The sequence below is a fragment of the Petaurus breviceps genome, unplaced genomic scaffold (assembly GCF_028583685.1).
Source record: "Petaurus breviceps papuanus isolate PSGF00001 unplaced genomic scaffold, PetGlider_PUasm1.0 37, whole genome shotgun sequence".
In the NCBI taxonomy this organism is placed as follows: Eukaryota; Metazoa; Chordata; class Mammalia; order Diprotodontia; family Petauridae; genus Petaurus; species Petaurus breviceps.
This window is the reverse complement of record NW_027186296.1, coordinates 23,022,570-23,042,591: the sequence shown is the minus strand read 5'-3', so window position 1 is coordinate 23,042,591 and position 20,022 is coordinate 23,022,570. Positions and strand designations below refer to the sequence as shown.

At 38.9% G+C, this 20,022-nt stretch overlaps 1 protein-coding gene across 2 annotated transcripts in view; it reads left to right on the top strand.

Annotated features, from left to right (window-relative positions):
- The first annotated feature begins 268 nt into the window (after positions 1–268).
- Positions 269–20,022, top strand: part of WDR72 (WD repeat domain 72) — a 303,206-nt gene continuing 283,452 nt past the window's right edge. For both annotated transcript variants that reach the window (XM_069098090.1, XM_069098089.1), the window contains exon 1: positions 269–359. The gene's annotated coding sequence lies outside the window, so the exon portion shown is untranslated. The remainder of the gene's footprint in view (positions 360–20,022) is intronic.

Below are 20,022 nucleotides of genomic sequence, written 5' to 3'. Positions count from 1 at the left end.
ACATGACCTTCCTTAATTCTCTCTTCGTGGTCTTCTAACCCGAAGCGAATGTGTCGCGCTAGGGACACTTGCCCTGGGGCCCGTTTTCTCCCAGAACTAGGGGATGGGCAGGAAAAAGGAGTCGGAGCCGGCCAGCTGGCGGCTGGAAGGGCAGTTCAGGGCAGGGAGAGCAGGTTCGGCCAGCGCTAGGGGCAGTCTAGGCCGGCACGGAGACGAGGCGGGGTCTGCGGGCTCGGTTTGTATCTGGGAGGCGGGGAGACGCCCAGCTAGGAGAGCAGAGCATAAAAGCCAGGCCGGTTCAGGTCCGCCCCCTCCCTCCAGAACTTCGGACAGGGAGGGCTCAAGCCGGCTCCCCGGGGGTAAGGTCTGAGCGCCGCTGCTGCGTCTCTCCTTTCCTGCCCTTCAGTGCCGCGCTTTTTCTTCAACCGCGCTGTCTAGGCTTGTGTCCAACCCGCGTCATCCTCCCTCCCCATTTGTAGCGCTCTTCGATAGCTCCGAGCCAAGGGCAGGGGATCTCACCTAGAGGTCCGGGATGGGGAGCGGCTTTCCGTACCCTTTTTGCTTTACATTCAGGCTTTAACCCAGGAAGGAAAGGGCGCACCTTCTTCCCCCTAAAGATTTCCTTTCGGTTAATATCTTTAAACTGCTTCTCAGACTCCTTATGCTTCCTCTTTGGGTGGAAAAACCGCACATATGCAAGTCTTGTTCATCTTCTTGGGGTCTGGGGTTACACTGTATTTGGCCTGTGGTCTTTCTCCGGGCAGGCATGAAGGGCCTGGGGAATTACTTTTTACCTATTTTTTATTTCTTTCAGACAGCCTTGATGACTCCCTTCTCGAATTGTAAAGGGGGTGGGAGAGGAGGTGGGGGGACGTAAGTGTTGTCATGTTGTCTCCCCAGTGGTTTTGAAATCAGACCTCTGCCGAGACGGGCAGATTGTGGCGAAACAAAGTTTAGAAATTACTTCAGACTGTCCCTCCCTGAACGAAACTTTTCTTGTAAACAGCAGCTATTAAGGAGCTCTTTGCTTTCATAGCTTTTGCTTTACTTTGCTGTGTGGGGTTACCCTATTTCAATCAATTAACATTTAGTAGGCACCTACTGTGTGGCAGGCATTGTGCTAAGTACCTGGAATACAGAAAAAGGCAAAAGACAGTGACTGACCTCAAAGAACTCGAAATATAACGGGGGGGAGAACATGCAGAAACACACACACACAGAGCAAGTCATATAAAGGATAAATAGGAAATAATTAACAGGGAAGGCACTGGTATTAAAAGTACTGGTATTGAAAGGCTCCCTGAAAAGATGGGATTGTAGTTGGGACTTAAAAAGAAGCTAGGGCAGGCGGTGGACAATTGGCACCAACCAATCAGTGAAGGATATTTTTTTGAGCAGCTGCTTTGTGGTCAGATTTGCACTAGTTGCTTTGCATAGAACAAAAGGAGGCTAAGACATGGTAGAGTTTTTATGTAAGAAATCTTCCATCTAATATTTATACTAAGTATATCTAATAAAAAAGTGTGTAGGAGTCATTTGTCTCAGAAGGTACCAAGCCTTGGGGTGCAAGGGGAAAAAAATTGCAGTGGTCGTCTCTAAATGCCAAAATGCAAAATGACTTTCTGCCCTATTGGAGAGGGATAATTGTAGTTGATGGGTGTAATTGGGAAGCCTTCTACCTCCTTATTCACTGTCCCTGAATTATTGTAGTTTTGTTTTTCATTTCAACATAGCTGACTAAGACTCATAACAATGAAGGAAACAATTCTCTGGCTCTGTCAGCAGGGTTTTATGCTAAAGGATTCCAAGGTCAAGTAAAGGGGATTAGCTTCAGGGTATAATTAAATTTAATATTTCTTTTTGGTTTGTCTTTAGTAAACAAGTCCATTCCCAAGTTCCCTCCTTTTGACTTCATGCAAATACCCTTCTGAATTCTGCCTTTCTAACTGCCTCCCAGAAAGAAAATAAAGCAGGAGGGAGAAGTCAGTCAACAAACAGTTGTATCAAGCACTTACTATGTGATAGAACAGCTACTAAGCTTTAGAAATGGAAAGAAAGGCAAAAACTCTGACACTGGCCAGTCCGGAACTCACATTCTAATGAGGGAGACTGTAAACAAATAGCTGTGCCTACAAGATAAATAAAATATTTTAATAACAAATACTTTATTTTTCCCCCAGTTACATGTTAAAACAATTTTTTAAACATTTGGGATTTTAAAAAAAGTTTTGAGTTCCAAATTCTATCCCTTCCTCTCCTCCTTTCCTAAGACAGTAATCAGATATAGGTTATACATGTGCAACCATGTAAAATAGGTCCAGAATAGTTATTTTGTACAAGGAGACTCGAATAAAAAAAAAGAATGAAAGAAAGTGAAAATAGCATGCTTCAGTCTGTATTCAGACAATATCAGTTCTTTCTCTGGAAGCAAATAGTATCCTTTATCATTCATCTATTGGGATCATCTTGGATCATTAAATTGCTGAGAATAGCTAAGCCATTCCTAGTTCTTCATCATACATGTTACTGTTATTGTGTTCAACATTCTCCTAGTTTTGCTCACTTCACTTTGCATCAGTTCAAGTCTTTCCAAGTTTTTCTGAAATCATCCTGCTAGTTATTTATTATAGCACAATAATATTCCATCACAATTATATACCACAGCTTGTTTAGCAATTCTCCAATTGATGAGTATCTTTTTGATTTCCAATTCTTAGCAACCACAAAAAGAGTTGCTATAAGTATTTCTGTACAAATAGGTTCCCCCCCCCCCTTTTATGTCTTTGGGATATGGACCTAGCAGTGGTATTGCTGGATCAAAGTCAATACATTATTAATGGAGATAATTAAGATGGAAAGCATCAACTGTGGGAGGGGCCAAAGAGTAGATGGGGCACAAGAAAAGACCTCTTATAGAAGATGAGATTTTAACTGAGTCTGGAAGGAAGTCTAGAAGGAATCCAGATTATCCAGGTCTGGGAGACTACCCAGTAAGAGTCTGGAGGTGGAAAGGGAGGAAAAGCCAGTCCAATGTCACCAAGTGCTAGAATATGTAGACAAGGAAAGTGTAAAAAGACTGGCAAGGAATGCCAAACAACTCATTTTATATTTGGCCCTGTTTAATCCTATGAGTGTGTGTAGAGATAACAGAAGTAGTGAATATGGTGAGCAGCATAATCCTCTTATATATCCGAGGTCAGGACTGGCAGAGAGAGAAGAAGCTGAAGTGAATGATTCTAAAAGACACAAGTGTTTTAGATGGGTTTTATTTTGTGAGTTTGCATTGTGTGTAAAGGAAATTTAGTTTGAATGAAATTGCAATTGTACTCTTTTCTGTACACTAAAAAGTCCCTGTATCTAAGTGGAGGCATATTTTTGTGGTATTGGTAAGAGAAAAGTAATTGGGAATATTTTTATTCAGCAGAAACGACACTAAAGTTTATTTTAAAATATTGTTGCTACAGCTTTGATAATATGCTTGAAAGTGTTCTCTTTCCTTAAATTTTCCTAGTGTATTCTTCCTCTTCCTGACCTCTCAGCATTTCCACTCCTCCTTATAGTAAAAAAAAAAATAGCTCAGTAAAACAAATCAGCACATTGGCTAGTCTAATAGTATATGCTTCATCTGGTACCTATAGTCTTCCTCCTCTCTGAGAGGAGGAAACCATGTTCCATTCTAAGTCCTTTCCAGCCAAGGTGAAACATTGCTTTCTTTTGGGTACATATCTTCCTATGAATGCCTCTTGTCTGTGATTTCTTATGCTAGGGTGTTGTTGTTCAGTTGTGTCCAAATCTTCATGATCTCGTAGACTGTATCACACCAATATTGTCTATGGGTGTTGTTTTTGTTTTTTTGCAAAGATATTGGGGTGGTTTGCCATTTCCTTCTCCAATGGATTAAGTCAAACAGGTTAAGTGATTTGCTTAGGATTACACAGGGTCATACAGCTAGTAAGTGTCTGAGGTCTGATTTGACTTCAGTTCTTTCTGACTCCAGGCCCACTGCTTTATCCACTGAGCCACCTAACTGCCTTATATGGTACAGTAATATTCCTTTTTTTCAGATATTTCCCCAGTGATACTTCCTTCACATATATGTCAAATAGTAGGATGCCAGAAAAACTTTTCCTGATAACAACCCTTTGAGAAAGGTAATGTAGATAATGTTGATAATTAGATAATGTAGATAATTTAAAAAGTTGATGTAAATTGTCCCATTTATTTTTTATTTTTTTTTAAAGATGATGAAGCTGGATCTCAAAAAGGGTAAGATTACACAGCTAGAAAGTATTAGAGTTCATTTTTGGATCCAGATGCCTTGACCCCAAATCCACTGTTGTTTCAAGGACCTCACTGTTAAAAGAAGATAATAGAGGATAAATTGGAGATAATCAGAAGAGGAAAGGCACTAGAATAAAGGAGGATCAAGAAAGGTTTATTGTGAGGTGAGATTTCAGCTGGGAATTTAAGGAAGCCAAGTGACAGGTGAGGGGGAAGAGCTTTCCAGGTCAATGAAAATTCCTGGGATCTAGAGATAAAAGTGTTTTGTTCTAGGAGGGAGGCCAGTGTCACAGAATCTGCAAGTATGAGGGTGGGTTGAGTGATTATAAGGTGTCAGGCAGCTGAAATGCTAAACAGACAAGAGATGTCATGAAGGTGAAAGCCACAAGCCTGGGTCACAGACAAATATGGAGGATGAGGAGGATAAGGAGAGAAGGAAATACAAGTTGCAAGCCTGGGTGCCTGGGAAGATGGTGGTACCCTTTACAATGATGTGAAGTTAGGAAAAATGGAATGTTTGGAGGGATGGATGGATTATGAGTCCAGTTTTAGACTTAGTCTAAATTTAGTTTAAATTTTAGTTTAAAAAATTTAGTTTAAAATTTAGTTGATTTTAAGATGTCTTTGGTACATCCAGTTGTAGATGTCCAATAGGCAATTGGAAATGGAAGACTGGAGGTCAATCAAGAGATGAGGGCTAGATAAATAGATTTGAGAATCATCAGCATAGAGATGATAATTGAATCAATGGGAGCTGATGAGATTAGCCAGTGAAATAGTATGGAGGAAGGAGAAAAAAGGGAGGACAAGACTTTTGGAGAAGTGCTTTGCCAAAATCTTCTAACCACACTGTTTTTTGGAATACTTTTTTCTTTTAGACCAACAGTTAACTTGCAGCTCAAATCTGTGATCTTTTGTCATTATGACTTGGGCTCTCAGGTCCAGAAACTGAAAGGAATATGGTAGAGGAAACAATGTGTTACACTGGAAATGTAATGGGTCTGGAGTAAAGAGGACCCAGGTTTGAATTGTGTCACTTGCTGCCTATGTGACCTTGCTTAATTCGCTTAACATCCTTGGACTTAAGTTTCCTGATATTTAATATTTGAGAGTTAGACAGATGGTCAAAGATCCCTCTTAGGCTTGAGTCTGTGATTCTACGACTTAATAGAAGTCGTGTAAAATTTATTTAATACATGATTGTTTTGTTGTTATAGGATCCTGAATGTAGAATTTTCTTCATATGCAGACCAGGAAATCACGGACCAGAAATGGTAATAGACTTGCCCAAGGTGCCCAGGGCTATAAATGAGAGATCTAGAAAGAATTTCTTTTTAGGCTATCTGGCTTCAAATCCATTTCTTTTCAGTATGCCACTTTGCGGGCAGGTAGGTGCCCTACTGGATAGAGTATGGGTCCTGAAGTAAAAAAGATTCACCTTTGTGAGTTCAAATCTGGACTCAGACACTTAACTGATAGCTGTGTGACCCTGGAAGGGTCACATAACCCTGTTTGCCTCATTTCCTCTCCTGTAAAATGAATGGAGAAGGGAATGACAAATCACTCCAGTATCTCTGCCAAGAAAATCCCAAATGAGGTCGCAGGGAGTAAAATGACTTAACAACAACAAAAATACTGGCTCCTCAGACTTTCAAAACTTTGTAACAAGTAAAACTCATTTGATTTTCCATACTTCAATCCATTATTTTTTTTTAACCATCTTAATGTAGGGTAAAAAATTTCCATTGTAAGTGTCTACATATTGCTTATTTCAGAAGAAAGTCATTCTATTTTAGTCGTCATTTATTGTTCTCCAAAGCAGATTTTTCAAAGCTCTATCAACAGTCTGAATTTATCAGTCAGAAACTGTTCTAATTTCAGTTAATAACGCTATATTATATGGTTCCATGTTTCTCCTTCCTGAGCCCTTCAAGGAGTGTTTTTAGACTGTTTAACCCTCTTATATACATTTTGATTTCCTCTTGCAGAAAAAATAAAAGCAGAAGGAGCTTCATTTCTTGCAGGAAGATTACAGAAATAAGCCAAGGTATAGCATATCTCTCTTAAATTGCTAATGTCTGTCACCTCAAGGAGGTGAAAATTATTTCCCGCTCTCCATGCTGATGTGTCTAGTTACATGTGTTCTGAGTGGCTGCTGTTTTTACTGCCTGTTTTCTAGTTGAGGTGCAACATAAACTATTTTAATTAATACTGTGTCACCAAAAAGGATTGAAATGGCCAATTGAATTCTGCCAAGATAGAGTCTTTTGATGAAAACATATCTTTATTGATTGTAGACGAAGAAAATCATTCTTAAAATGAAATCCAGAGAAAAATCATATCCCTCAGAGAAAATTTCTGAGTGGCAGGCCTGAGATTAACATCATAAAATTGAATTTGGGCTGCAAACCTTTGATGTAATCAGCAGCTGGGAGATGGCGTTGCCCTCACTGTGCTCCCTTGGATTGCAGTGAATTATTGTGTGGAATGAAATAAGTGTTTCTTATGTCACTCCTATAAGAAATACAAACAAGGGATTACTAGGTGGTTTCTTGCTACTTAAAATGGGATTGAATCAATGCTTGATCTCCGTCTCTCACACCCATGTACCATGGAAGTTGGGCGTTTACTTATACCTTAGGGGAAGGATTTCTTTTTGCCACAAGAATATGACTTCTTTGGCCACTTGTGACAGATCATGAACAAGCTCAGAGAAATTCTCCTCCCAGTGATAACTGTGTGTTTGTGTGTATGTGGAGTATGTATGTGTGTGTGCATGTGTGCACATGCATGTACACTGCCACATGCAAGGGAAAAGGGAACTGCATAATCAATCTACAAAAAAATCTTTAAGCACCAATTATGTCCCAGGCATGATGCTATGAATGAATATATAAGTAGACAGGATTTAAGAACCAGTAAATACAAGGTATTAGAGGGAATGAGGGGAAGAACTAGCAGTTGTGAGGATATACAGTAAGATCACATTGGTAATGCCTCAGTTAACCAAAGATGGGGATATACCACAGATCAAATCATGGCCGCCTCCTCTCCTCTCTGCTAAACAATATATCATAATGAATACTATCTAGTTTCCTTCAGTATTCATCTTCCTTGCCATTTTCTTCATGAAAACTTGCCTGATCCTCTCTCTGCCCCACTGCCCCAAGCTATTGGTGACTTTCCCTCAAAAATTGTCTTGTATTAATTTTTGTATATACTTATATGTGCACATGTCGTTCCCCTGATAAGTTCTTTGAGGGCAAGAATTGTTTGACTTTTGTGTTTGTATCCCCAGCATCTAGTGCTGGGTCTGACAGTCAATAAATACTTAAGAAATTCTTACTACTATACTAAGCTCTGTAATATACATGTGAATACAGAGACAGTCTTAGCTCTCAAGAAATGCACGAGCAAACAGCTAAGCTGGCAGCTCTTTTAGTCCCTGTAATTACAATGATCATGTCTTTTTGAATTTTGAGGACAGTCTCACCCTCAAGAAAAAAAAGTGTAATGATGGGAGGCATATGTAGAGGGACATTTTTTGCTGATTGTATGAATGAATAGATGAATAAATATGAAAGCTTTTATTGAGTACGTAAGGGACCAAGCTATGATAAGCATTGGGAATGAAAACATAAAATAAAAGCTTTCCCCCTTAAGAAGCTTACATTCTAATAGGGAAGCAATGCATAAAGTGAGATTGGTAACCTGATTGAAGGTATTGTGGCTTGGAAAGGTTATTGTAATGGTGAATTGAGCCACAAAACTATAGTATCCTTTCCAGTAGCAGAATCAATACTGATTTGATGATGGTTCCATAACTGAAAGGGTGTAGAGAATGAAGGGACACCTTGCTAGGTTGCTGGTGGAGAAGAAACAGTAGAATAAAGTGAGGCATGCTCATAATAAACCTGGCCAGGTATAATGGACCACCAATGAGTCAATCACCAATTAGGACTTGAGGGTACAGGAGTGGGGACAGAGACTAACTCTCTATTCACTACCCAAGCTGCCTTTCTCATTGTAATGGTACCAATACTACAGAATTTTCATTGTATTTGCCTTCAAGTTTATTTCCCCATCCCATGCTCCATCATATTTTGTCTACTGATTCCATTAATTAAGGAACTATGTCCCTTTGGACATAGGTGGAATGGTGGAAAGAAAAGGGAGTTATTGAGACAATACAACTTTCCCTCTAAGCACCCTATACGTTCAGTCATTCAGTTCACCTCTCTTCATGACCCCATTTGGGGGTTTTCTTAGCAGAGACACTGGAGTGATTTGTCACTTCCTTCTCCAGCTCATTTTACAGATGTGGAAACTAAGGTAAACAGCATAGTGTCACCCTGCCAGTAAATGTCCGTGAGGCCAAATTTGAATTTAGGAAAATGAGTCTTCTTGACTCCAGGCCCTGAATTCTATCAATTGGCCCACCTAGCTGGCACCTCAAGTCACCAGTAAATGGTAGGACTCCTTAAGGGCAAGGACCTTTTAGCTTTTTCATCTTTTGTATTCCCAGAAAACAGCTCATATGAAGGAAGTAAGTCAATAAACATTTGTTGTGCTAAGCCCTGGGGATACAAAGAAACTAAAGAGTTCTTGCTCTCAAGGCACTCACAGGATAAAGGGTGAGATAACATGCAAACAACTATGTACAGCCTACACACAGGATAAATTGGAGATAATTAACGGGAAATGCACTAGAATTTGGGGGAAGGGAAGAGCTTGTTGTTAGAAGTGGGATTTTAGCTTGGACCAGAAAGAAGCCAGAACTGAGGAAGAGGAGGAGGCGGAGGAGAAGGAGGAGGAGGAGGAGGAGGAGGAGGAAAGAGAGTGTTCCAGGAATGAAGAACAGCAAGTGAAAATTCCTGGAGTTGGGAAAATGGAATGTTTTATGCTCACACAGCAAGCAGGTACTCATCACTGAGTTGAGAAGTTAGTTCATTGTGGGATGGGGAAGGTGTGTGAAGTCTAAGAAGACTGGAAAGGAGCTCGACAAAACGTTTTACTAATTGAATTGGCCTATATTTTGACTGGTACAGAAATATACTTTTAAAAATACCTGCATTCATGGATTTAAAATAAATTCTACAAATTTGCAAAGATTTGGCAAGTTATGAACATTTTGAATGCCAGTGTTTTTTCTTCTTTAAAAACATATGCCATGATGGAAAATTCTGTCCACATCCAGAGAAAGAACTGTGGACCCTGAATGCAGTTGTTTCTCTCTCTTTTTTTGTTTTGTTTTTTCTTTCTCATGGTTTTTTCCTTTTGTTCTGATTCTCTTTCACAATATGACTAATGTGGAAATGTGTTTAATAAATGATTGTACATGTATAGCCTATATCGGAATACTTGCCGTCTTGGGGAGCGGGGTGGGGAGGAATAGTGAAAAAAATTTAGAGCTAAAAATCTTGTAAAAGTTAATGTTGAAAACTATCTTTACCTGTAATTAGAAAAAATAAAATATTATTAAGTGGGAAAAACATGGAAAATACACACACAATAGTTTACAAGATTTGAACTATATCAGAACCTTCCCCCCCAAAAAAGTAAGGGGGAAATGTATGATTAACCTCAGCATATTTACTAAAACTAAAATACAGAATCATCCTTTATTATGAACAAGTTCTTATGGTTAATTAAAAATGAAAAACTTTTCAAAAGGCAGTTAAACCTCAGTTGTTCAAAATCTAGTCTTAACCTATTGTACACTAGAATAAGTTATGAAAGGCTTGAGCACCAAAAAGAGAACTTTGTATTTGTTCCTAGAGATGGATAGAGAGCCAATTAAATTTATCAAGTAGTGGATTGACATCAGATCTGAACTTTGACAGAGATCACTTTGATACTTGAGCTGAAGATGCACTGGACTGGGGAGAGTCTTGAGGCAGGGAGATTAACCAGAAGGTTATTGTAATAGTCTGGGCATGAGGTGGTTTGGGTGGTGCCAGTGAGTGTGATGGATGGTAGTCTAGTGAAAAGTGTGTTGAATTAAGAATTGGAGGAGCTGGTTTTCAGTCACAGCTCTTTTACAAACTTTGTAACTTGGGCAAATCATCTTACTTCTCCATGCTTCAGTGTCCTAACTTCTAAAATAAGGAGGTTAGAATATATGGAACTTAAATTTTCATCCAATTAAAAAACTTATAATTGTATGAGCACAATTGTGTAAAGTAAAATAATGATAAAAATCAATTAAAGAGCACAGTCCATAGAATCAGAGCTCACATTTGGAAGGGACCTCAGAACTCACCTAGTTGAATACTTCTTTAAATAAGAATCCCCTCTATAGTACGCATTCATTAAACAAACTTGTTCACTTGTTCACAGCATCTACACTATTGCTGCTATATTTGGGGAGGCAAGAGGGAAGAGTAAAGTTTACCACCTCTGTGCCTGTCCCTGTCCTCATGGAGCTCACTGTCTAATATAACAAATAGTTATGGTTAAGGTAGCCCACATTTCTGCCCTCAGGTCAACCATAACATAACCATAACAAATAACTATAATATACAGTAATGTATAAGATAGCAAGGTGGCCTAGTGGATAGAATGCCAGCCCTGGAGTTAGGAAGACCTGAGATCATATCCAACCTCAGACTTTACTAGCTATGTGACCCTGGGCAAGTCACTTAACCCTGGTTGTCTCAGTTTCCTCATCTGTAAAATGGACTGGAGAAGGAAATGGGAAATCCCTCCAGTATCTTTGTCATGAAAACTCCAAATCGGATCATGAAGAGTCATATATGACTAAAACCACAGAACAACAAACAGTAATACCTATGTGAAAAACTCTACAAGAGGAAAGTATTCTGTGAATTCCAAAAGGGAACAAGGAAGCATTCCAGGAGGTAGCATTTGAGAAGGGCATCAAAGAATGTATAAAAAATACAATAGATTAAGAGGAATGTGAAATTAAAAATACAGTACAGGATAACTGGGAGGCATGTAGGTGGCCCAATGGATAGAGCATGGACTAGAGTCAGGAAGATCTGAGTTCAAATCTAGCCTTAGACACTTACTAGCTGTGTGACCCTGGGCAGGTCACTTAACCTCTGGGGAAGGAAACAGCAAACCACTCCAGTATCTTTGCCAAGAAAACCCCAATGACAGCGTGTGTGTATGTGTGTGTGTGTGTGTGTGTGTGTGCGCGCGTGCAGGAGCGCGCGCGTGTGTGTGTGTGTGTGTGTGTGTGTGTGTGTGTGTGTGTGTGTGTTGAGAGGTATGTGTGGGTGTTGGAGGGGACAGGGGAGGGCAGGTCATGAATAGTTGAACATAATTAAACTACAATGACACAGGCTAAATGACTTTCAGTAATGGGGAACTTAACACCTTACCAGGCAGCCCATTTATTAAGTGTTTTTTATGTGCCAGGCACTAAAGCTACTAAGATAAAATAAGGAAATGATCCCCACCTTCAAGGGATTTATATTCTGCTTGGAATTTACAAAATTTATAGAGATAGTTAAATACAAGATAGATACAAAGCAATTTCTGGGGTCGAGGTGTTGGCAGCACTAATAACAGGAAAAGCCTTTTGTAGTTAGTGCTTGAATTGAGCAGAGCCTTCAAGGAAACTGGATTGCAAGAGTTAGGGATTGGGAGAATTCCAGGCATGGGACATGCACAATGGCACAGAAACAATAGAGGGAGTATATAAGGAATAGCAAATAGTCCAGTTTGTTGGAATGTAGAATATATGAGGGAGAATAATAGCCAATACCACCTGGAAAGATAGACCAGAACCAGATCAAGAAGGGCTTTAAATGACAAATAGAGTAAATTATATTTTATCCTGTGGGCAAGAGGAAACCACTGAAGGTCTTTGAATAGGGAATGTCATGGTCAGATCTGCACTTTTGGGATATCAGTTTAGTAGCTATTTGGCAAATGAATTGGAGAAGTAAAAGAATGGAACTAAGGAGACCAGTTAGGAGAAGGAGATTTATATTCAGGTAAGGAGAGCATGAACTAGAGAGGCTGTAATTCTAGTGAAGAGAGGACTGATACCATCAAGAGCATGCTGGTAAATGTTTAACAACTGACTCTCCAATATAAATATGTGTGTATTATATACGCTTAAGTTTAATCTTCATTGTTAATATTTTTGCATTACTTTCTTAAATCTAGACTATCAATAAAACAATAAATCAAGCCATGATTTATAGCATTTACTGATTTCTCAAGATATAAATGCTCACACTGAAATTTTAATAACCAGCCCTTGAGAGCTTTTATGAGCTGTCTCCAGGGCCTCCCTCAGACAAGTAATGTTGTAGAAGTCAACCACAAGAATTGACAATAGATTGGAGACTTGGGGTGAAGGAGAAAGAAGAGGCATGGGAATCTGGTTGACTCAAAGAGTGGTAGGGCTATTGATAGAAAGAGAGGAATTAGGAGTAGGGTTAGATTTGGGGAAAATCTAATGAGTTCTATTTTGGTTATGGTGAGTTTGATATGTTGTGTGGCACACTAGATAGAGTGCTAGACATAGAGACAGAAAAATCTGAGTTCATTTATGGTCTCAGACACTCAGACACTAGTGTGATCATGGGCATCAACTCTATCTGTCTCAGTTTCTTTATCTTTAAAAAACCTCCCAGAGTTGTAATGATGCAATAATATTTGTAAAGTCCTTTGCAATCTAAAATTATATAGAAATGCTAACATGTTTTCCTGGGCATACAGGAAGAGGTTTGACCCCCATCATCAACAATTAATTATAAACTTGAAGGTAGGGATACTGTATACTCCATATATCAGGCTCTTAGTAAATGTTATTGGCCATTTATAGGGGAAAAATATTTCTACCTTGACAAATGAATTTCAAGAATGAAGACTCTTCCACAATTCTCCTATGTGAGTAATTCATCCATATTGTGTCATTTCTAGTCACTCTAGTAGTCTTTTTTTTTTTTTGGAGGGGGAAGGTAGAGCAATTGGGGTTAAGTGACTTGCCAAGGTCACAAGGCTAGTTTTTGTGTTAAGTGTCTGAGGCTGGATTTGAACTCAGGTTCTCCTGACTCCAGGGCCGGTGCTCTATTCACTGTGCCACCTAGCCTCCCCAACTCTAGTAGTCTTTATGAGAAAATCATTCTTTTCTCTGAGGCTCTGCTTGTACTTGGAAAATTCATCTGGGTCTGCCATAGGGACTTCTTTTAACTCGTAGTGTTATTCATTATGTTCTATATTTTCTTCTGTTTACTCATATCTCCTAACTGAAACTTCTTTGTTTGGTTTGGATTATGCTAGGATCAGACTTTGGTTCTTTGTGCTAGGATCAAACTTCGTTCCCTCCTGCACTCAAGCACCTACTGGCTAATGAGATTTGTGGGTTCTTTTGGCTATCTTGTTGGCATTTTTGAAGAAGATAGTGATAATCAATGATAACAACAATAATAATGGAAATCTATGTGGTATTTTAAAGTTGCAAAGCACTTCATTCATGTGCTTTATTTAATTTATGTCTCACTCTAACCCATTGAATTACTTGTTACTAATAAGTGTTATTGTCCTCATTTTATATATGAGGAAACTGAGGTTCAGAGATAGGAAGTGAACCTTGGTCATACAGGTAATGTATTAGAAATGGAATTTTACTCCTCTTCCTAAGTCCAAGATCTATTACATCACATTTACCATTATTTTAAATTAAAAAAGGAAAAGATAATGATGTTAATTTTCACCATTCTTACCATCTTTATTCTTCTATTTTGATGGGACTTTGACCTTTACTCTAATTAGATAATCTTTGACTTCATGCAAGCAGATTTTCATTTGGCTTCCACCTCACACCTGTCATTTCCTCTCCTGAAATATGGTCAATTTTACTTTTCTATGTGTGATGTCATTTCATACTAGCACCTTCCAATTCTCTCTCTCTTTTTTTTAAAGCAATCTGGGTTAAGTAACTTGCTCAAGGTTACACGGCCAGTTATTTCTGGGTGTGGTGCTAAGTATCTGAGCCCGGATTTGATCCCCAGGTCATCCCAACACTGGGGCTGGTGCTCTTACTCGCTGAGCCACGTTACCACCCCAATTCTCTTGTTTTAAAAAATAGTTTTTATTGAAATCTTTTGTTTTTATATCTCTTGAGTTTCCCCTAGAATTACTTCCCTTACTCCTCCCAGAAAGTTAATCCATGTAACAAAGAATTAAAAAAAAAAGAAAGAAGAGGACAAAAATCAACAAAATCAATTCATTACCTAGAAAATCCTATTTATAATACTCTCCACTCATGCAAACCACCCACCACCACCACCACTTTTTCTGAGCAATGTTAAGAAGTACTTGATCATAGCTCTTCTTTCATACCAATCTTGCCTTTGGAAATTTTCAATTGTTTTGTGGCGGTTCTTTTTAGTTACATTATTGTAGTCATTGTATATATAGTTTTCTTGGATCTGCTTACTTCACTTTGCATTACTTCATATAAATCTTTCCATACGTCTATGTATTCAATATATTCATTATCCTTTTTTTTTTTTTTGGCTTTTTGGAGGGCAATTGCGGTTAAGTGACTTGCACAGGGTCACATGGCTAGTTTTTGTGTTAAGTGTCTGAGGCCAAATTTGAACCCAGGTCCTCCTGACTCCAGGGCCAGTGCCTATTCACTGCGCCACATAGCCATCCCTATATTCATTATTCTTAAAGCACAATAATATATTTCACTCATATGTCACGATTTGTTAAGCCATTCCCAGTTGATAAGCAGCAGTTTGCTTTTCAGTTCTTTGCTACCACAAAAAGGGATGCTATAATTATTCTGGCTTATATTAGGCATTTCTTTTTAATCAGTGACTTCCTTGGGGGTGAATGCCTAGAAGTATAATCTCTGGGTTATTGTACTATATATGTATAAAGGCTATGGACATTTTAGTCACTTTCTAATTAATTCAATAATTTAATTTAGTAAGTATTTAAATTTTGACTATGTAGTAGGAATGCTGCAAAGTGCTGGGGATTCAAAGACAAAGATGAAACAATCCTAGCCTTTAAATCACCTCAGTGCTACAGTGGATAGAATACTGGGCCTAGGGGGAGGCTAGGTGGTGCAGTAAATAGAGAGCACTGGCCCTGGAGTCAGGAGGACCTGAGTTCAAATTCGAGCTCAGACACTTAACACAAAAGCTAGCCATGTGACTTTGGGCAAGTCACTTAACCCCAATTGCCCTGCCTTCCCCCTCCAAAAAGCAAAAATAAAAGAAAAAAGAATACTAGGACTAGACTCAGGAATACCTTAGTTCAAACATGGCTTCAGACATGTAGTAGCTGGGTGACCCTGGGCAAATCACTTAACTTCTTCCTGCCTCAGTTCCCAAAACTGTAAAATCAGGATGATAATAGCACCTATCTCACAGGGTTCTTGTGAGGATCCAATGACATAATATTTGCAAAAGCACTTAGCACAGTGACTGGCACATAGTAGGAACTTAAAAAATGCTTATCACCTCCCCCTATAAGCTGCTTACATTCTACTGATCTTTAGATATAGATAGACCTTCTGGGTAGTCTATAAGCCTTTGGTGTCTTTCTTGTCTCAAACTTGGATCCTATTTTCCAACATACTTTTTATTATCTCTCTTTGCCTACTTTTATCCTGACTCGATAAAATAATCAAAGTAAATGTTGACTTGGTTTCGAATCTCTTGTCAATAAGTTAAGAGAATTTCTCTACCCCTTCATCTTTTTTAGCAGATGCCAGCACATAAATGGTTGTTTTCCTTTTGGGCCTTGGGGGTTATGCTCGTCACTGAACACTAAATGACAAGATGACCAAATGTTCCATAACATAATGTTTCTTATTGTCCTTGGGTGTATAGTGAAACCAAGCACACCAGATTCTTTGTTTGTCTCTCCAAGGAGAACTCATGAGCTATTTAGCTTCTTTTATCTTCTGAATATCATTATTTCTGGGCTCTGGTTCTTCCAGTAATAGCAACTGGTTGGTAACTGAACAAGTATATCACATTTAGAGTTTTTACAGTTAAGTTAATCTTTAAAGATGGTCTTTGATGCTTAGTGCCCTCTGCCCAATTTCTTTAATTCTCCCTACTACTACAGAATCCAAAGGATGGGCCTTGAACAAGACTGAGAATCATTAATAAATTTTTTTTCTTTGTTTCATGGATTGCCATTACCAAAGAATTCTTAATCACCTAGAGGCCAAATAGTATTTTTGTATATAACTAGATTGATTTCTAGGTGGCAAACTTTGTCTGGAACCAAATACTTTAAAAATATTTTTGAAAAATCATATGCAAAAATACAAATTCTGTTGCTTATAGGTTTTAAAATGGGTATATTGCTTTTTTCCTCAACATTTCCTTTTGTAAATTCCTTTAAATTTTGTTGTGATGATGATGATGATATCAATGTGCTTGTCATGTCATATATTTTGTTCTGATTCTTTTTTCTTCATATGGTATCTCCTAAACCTTCAAATATTTTCTTGTATGCTTCATTTCTCATAGGGATCAGGTAGTAAGTGTCATTTATTGGAAAAAATATCGGAACTGGGAGTTAGAAAAACTTGCATTCTCATTCCAATTGTGATACTAACTGTGAGATCCTGGACAAATCAGTTGATTTATTTTCAATCTCTTCCTGTCTACTGGCTCATTTCCTACTCTCTGCAAATAGGTCCATATCTTCCCCATCCTGAAAAAACTCTCACTTGATCCTTCCACTCCTTCCCCTCTTCCCCCAACAACCCACTATTTCTTCTGCCCTTTTTAACTAAACTTCTCAAAAAGGCCTTTTACAATAGTTGCCTCTACTTTCTCACCTCTCACTCTCTTTTTAACTCCTTACAATCTGGTTTCTGATTTTATCATTCCACTGAAACTGCTCTCTCCAAAATCACTAATGATCTCAGCTGCCAATCCAATGCTCTTCTCTCAATCCACATTCTCCAAGACCTCTCTGCAGCCTTTGACTCTACTGACTTCTCTGTCCTCCTTGACAGTCTCTTCTCTCTAGGTTTTTGGGACACTACTCTCTCCTGGTTTTCCTCCTATACCTATATGACCATTCCTTCTCTGCCTCCTTTGCTGGAAACTTCTCTAGAATGCACCCTCTAATCAAAGGTATCTCATAGAGTTCTGTCCCAGGCCCTTTTCTTTTCTTCTTCTGTACTACTTGGTGATCGCATCAATTCCCATGGATTCAATTACCATTTTTAGATTGAGGATTCTCAAATCTACATATTCTGTCCCAGTCTCTCTGCTGACCACCAATCTCCCATCTGTAACTTACTTTCTGATATCTTGAACTTGATGTCCAGTAGACATATTAAACTCATTATGTCCAGAACTCATCTTTCCCCTTAAACCATCCCCCACTCCTAACTTTATTATTTCTGTAGAGGGCAACACCATACTCCTTGTATCTCAGGCTCAAAACCTAGGGGTTATCCTGGATTTGTCACTATCTAGATCCCATCTGTTGCCAGATTATGCTTTCAACATTTCTCATATATGTCACATTCTCTTCTCTGCCACTGCCACCACTCTAGTGTAGACACTTATCACCTCATACCTTGATTACTACAATAACCTGCTGGTGGGTCTGCCTGCCCCAGTCTCTTCCCACTCCAAACCATTTTCCATTCAGCCACTAAAATAATTTTCCTAAAATTCAGATCTGATCATGTTACCCTCCACCCCTTCCCCTACCAACGAGATCAAATACAAAATAATGTTTGACTTTCAAAGCCTTTTATGACCTAGCACCTTCCTTTCTTTCCAATCTTCTTACACCTTATTCCCTGACCCATACTCTTTGATCCAGGGACACTGATCTATGAACACTCCATCTCTGGGCTCCAGGCATTTTCTCTGGTTGTCCCCCATGGCTATAGAACACTTGCCCTCCTCCACTTTGACTTCTGACTTCCTTGGCTGCCTTTAAGTCCCAACCCAAATCCTACCTTCCACAGGAAGCCTTCCCTAACCCCTCTTAGTTACAGTGACTTCCCTCTGTCATTTTTTCCCTATCTATCCCGTATTAGCTTGCTTTGAATATGTTTTGTTTGCAGTTTGTTTCTCCTATTAGATTGTAAGCTCCTTGAGGACAGGAACTGTCTTTTGCCTCTTTTTGTACCACCATCACTTAGCCTAGTGCCTTGCACAAAGCAGAAGCTTAATAAATGTTTATTCATTGATTGATTAATTCTAAGGGAAGAGAGAGGAAAATAGCTGGGGGTGATGGATGGATCAAGTGGGCTTTTTGAGAAAGGAGGCTAACTTGGACACATTTATAGGCAGTAGGGATACATTCAGTAAACATAGAGAGATTGAAGATAAACAAGAGTTGAAATTATAGAGGAGGCAAATCTGCTAGAGAAGACAGGATGGAATGGGATCTCTTATGCTGGATTCATAAGTGTTTACTTGCCCCTTGCAACTGTTGTCTCAGTATTCTATACTGGGGGGTGAAGGCTTACAAGTCAGTACCTGCTGCTGAGACTGGAGTAGCCTTGGACTTGAGGGAGAAAATCTTTTACTTCCTGTCAAGAGGAAGGGAGGAGAGAATAAGTAATGAGAACAAGAGAACTGAAGTGGAAATGAGGAAGGATGAGAAGCTACTGACAATCAGAACTATCATGGCACTCTGGCAGGGAATGGAGAGGATGGGGGCTACTATTGCACTTGTTTATGAAAGTAGATTCTTTTTTTTTCCTTTTTGAAGGGGGGAGGGCAAGGCAATTGGGGTTAAGATACTTGCTCAAGGTCACATGGCTAGTAAGTGTTACGTGTCTGAGGCCAGACTTGAACTTAGGTCCTCCTGACTCCACAGCTGGTGCTCTGTTAACTGTGAAGAAAGTAGATTCTTGAAGAAGGTAAAGGTTTGAAATAGCAGCAGCTGGGAGGGTTTGGGAATCAAAAAGATGAATAATAGTACTGTGGATGAATACTGACTACTAGGTTAAGTTAGAAAGCAATAAATTTGCCTGGGGTGCGGTGGGGGGGAGGGGGAGGGGAAGGGAGGTATGTGAAATCTCTCATTTTGTTTGTTAAATCAAGGTACATGTTCTAAAGGATTTAAAGTCAAGTTAACCGGGCTCAAATTTCACCTATCACTACCGCCTGCATCCTGTTGAGCAGGTCAGGACCTCTCTGGGCCTTGATTTCCTCATCTGTAAAATGACAGCAGGCTAGGTCCTTTCCAGCTCCAAATCTATGTTATGAAATAATGATTTTCAGTGTTTTTAAATGATTGTCTTCTCATCCAATACTATTTTTTTCTTTTTATTTTCTGCCTGGCATGAGTTACTTCAAACAATTAAATTTCCTGCCGAGGTATTCCTATCTAAAAGACACATTAAGTTTGAGAATTTACTTAAATTGCAATTAATCCCTCAATAATAACATTTTGGAGGAGCTGTACTTTAATGTTTTCTTAGGGGTTAATTCAGAAACTGACATGCTTGAATGGGTAGCCCTGGTGGAATTTTATGTGTAGTCCAAATAGGCCTCAGGCAGCTTTTGACTTTGTAGAAACAGATTTAACTTTTTCCAAGGAATGATCTGATTAAAATCTGTTGATTAGATGAAAAATTTTCCTAAGGAGCACCTGCAAACAAAATAGTTTTTGTTACTTAGAGTAATAATAATAATAAAAAGCTTTTGCAAATTATGTCAGTAAAAACCCAGTTAACTCTCAATAATGTATGTATTATGGAGAATTATTTCTAGTCCTTCTTGCTTTGGCCACCCACTCAAATAGGAT